Source organism: Triticum aestivum, chromosome 3B (genome assembly GCF_018294505.1).
Source record: "Triticum aestivum cultivar Chinese Spring chromosome 3B, IWGSC CS RefSeq v2.1, whole genome shotgun sequence".
Taxonomy (NCBI): Eukaryota; Viridiplantae; Streptophyta; class Magnoliopsida; order Poales; family Poaceae; genus Triticum; species Triticum aestivum.
In genome coordinates this window covers 25,557,805-25,560,938 of record NC_057801.1, presented here as the reverse complement: position 1 = coordinate 25,560,938, position 3,134 = coordinate 25,557,805, and positions in this window count along the sequence as shown.

Sequence of the window (3,134 nt, the reverse complement as noted above, 5' to 3'; positions counted from 1 at the left end):
TCAAGTTAACCCTAAGTGTTCTGCATGTGTAAATCTGTCTTACACCCGTTGTATGTGAACGTAAGGATCTATCACACCCGATCATCACGTGGTGCTTCGAAACGACGAACTTTAGCAACGGTGCACAGTTAGGGGGAACACTTTCTTGAAATTATTATAAGGGATCATCTTATTTACTACCGCCGTTCTAAGTAAACAAGATGCATAAACATAATAAACATCACATGCAATTATATAAAGTTGTGACATGATATGGCCAATATCATATAGCTCCTTTGATCTTCATCTTCGGGGCTCCATGATCATGTTGTCACCGGCATGACACCATGATCTCCATCATCGTGTCTTCATGAAGTTGTCACGCCAATGACTACTTCTACTTCTATGGATAACGCGTTTAGCAATAAAGTAAAGTAATTTACATGGCGTTCTTCAATGACACGCAGGTCATACAAAAAATAAAGACAACTCCTATGGCTCCTGCCGGTTGTCATACTCATCGACATGCAAGTCGTGATTCCTATTACAAGAACATGATCTCATACATCACAATATATCATTCATCATTCATCACAACTTCTGGCCATATCACATCACATGACAATTGCTGCAAAAACAAGTTAGACGTCCTCTAATTGTTGTTGCATCTTTTACGTGGCTGCAATTGGGTTCTAGCAAGAACGTTTTCTTACCTACGAATAACCACAACGTGATTTTGTCAACTTCTATTTACCCTTCATAAGGACCCTTTTCATCGAATCTGCTTCAACTAAAGTGGGAGAGACAGACACCCGCCAACCACCTTATGCAACTAGTGCATGTCTGTCGGTGGAACCGGTCTCACGTAAGCGTACGTGTAAGGTTGGTCCGGGCCGCTTCATCCCACAATACCGCTGAAGCAAGATAAGACTAGTAGCGGCAAGCAAGTTGACAAGATCTACGCCCACAACAAAATTGTGTTCTACTCGTGCAATAAAGAACTACGCATAGACCTAGCTCATGATGCCACTGTTGGGGAACGTTGCAGAAAATTAAAAATTTTCCTACGGTTTCACCAAGATCCATCTATGAGTTCATCTAAGCAACGATTCAAGGGAGTGAGTTTGCATCTACATACCACTTGTAGATCGCGTACGGAAGCGTTCGAGGGTGCGGTGATGATGGAGTCGTACTCGACGTGATTTAGATCACCGATGACCAAGTGCTGAACGGACAGCACCTCCGCGTTCAACACACGTACGGTACAGGCGACGTCTCCTCCGTCTTGATCCAGCAAGGAGGAAGGAGAGGTTGAGGAAGACAGCTCCACCGGCAGCACGACGGCGTGGTGTTGGTGGAGAAGTAGCACTCCGACAGGGCTTCGCCAAGCTCGTGACGGAGAAGGAGAGGTGTTGGGGAGGGGAGGGGCTGCGCCTTGGCTTGGGTGTGCAGCCCTCCCCTCACCCCTCTATTTATAGGGGAAGGGGCAAGGGGGGTCGGCCCCTCTAGATGGGATCTAGAGGGGGGGCGGCGGCCAGGGAGGGGGGACTTGCCCCCAAGCAAAGGGGGGCGCTCCCTCTAGGGTTCCCCCCCCAACCCTAGGCGCATGGGCCCAAGGGGGGTGCGCCCAGCCCTCCAGGGGCTGGCTCCTGCCACACGCAGCCCATGTGGCCCCCCGGGATGGGTGGCCCCTCCCGGTGGACCCCCGGAACCCTTCCGGTGGCCCCGGTACAATACCGATATGCCCTCGAAACTTTCCGGTGTCCGTTTGACAACTTCCCATATATAAATCTTTACCTCCGGACCCTTCCGGAACTCCTCGTGACGCCCGGGATCTCATCCGGGACTCCAAACAACATTCGGTATTTACATACAAGTCTTCCTAATAACCCTAGCGTCACCGAACCTTAAGTGTGTAGACCCTACGGGTTCGGGAGACACGCAGACATGACCGAGACGGCTCTCAGGTCAATAACCAACAGCGGGATCTGGATACCCATGTTGGCTCCCACATGCTCCTCGACGATGTCATCGGATGAACCACGATGTCGAGGATTCAAGCAACCCCGTATACTATTCCCTTTGTCTATCAGTACGTTACATGCCCGAGACTCGATCGTCGGTATCCCAATACCTCGTTTAGTCTTGTTACCGGCAAGTCACTTTACTCGTACCATAATGCATGATCCCATGACCAAGCACTTGGTCACTTTGAGCTCATTATGATGATGCATTACCGAGTGGGCCCAGAGATACCTCTCCATCATACGGAGTGACAAATCCCAGTCTCGATCCGTGTCAACCCAACAGACACTTTCAGAGATACCTGTAATGCACCTTTATAGTCACCCAGTTACGTTGTGACGTTTGGTACACCCAAAGCACTCCTACGGTATCCGGGAGTTACACGATCTCATGGTCTGAGGAAGAGATACTTGACATTGGAAAAGCTCTAGCAAAACGAACTACACGATCTTGTGCTATGCTTAGGATTGGGTCTTGTCCATCACATCATTCTCCTAATGAGGTGATCCCGTTGTCAACGACATCTAATGTCCATATCAGGAAACCGTGACTATCTGTTGACCAACGAGCTAGTCAACTAGAGGCTCACTAGGGACGTATTGTGGTCTATGTATTCACACGTGTATTACGATTTCCGGATAATACAATTATAGCATGAATAAAAGACAATTATCATGAACAAGGAAATATAATAATAATGCTTTTATTATTGCCTCTAGGGCATATTTCCAACATATGGTACCCAGACATTCTGAGTATGTGTTCACTAACAGAATTATTCTCCTCCATTTTGCAGTTATAGAACTTGTTGGAGGTTTCATATCTCTCAACTCAGGCATTTTCTTGAAATATTAACTTCAACTCTTGGAACATCTCATATGCTCCATGATGTTCAAAACGTCTTTGAAGTCCCGATTCTAAGCCGTAAAGCATGGCACACTGAACTATCGAGTAGTCATCAGCTTTGCTTTACCAGACATTCTTGACGTCATTAGTAGCATCTCCGGCAGGCCTAGCACCTACCGGTGCTTCCAGGATGTAATTCTTCTGTGCAGCAATGAGGATAATCCTCAAGTTACGGACCCAGTCCGTGTAGTTGCTGCCATCATCTTTCAACTTAGCTTTCTCTA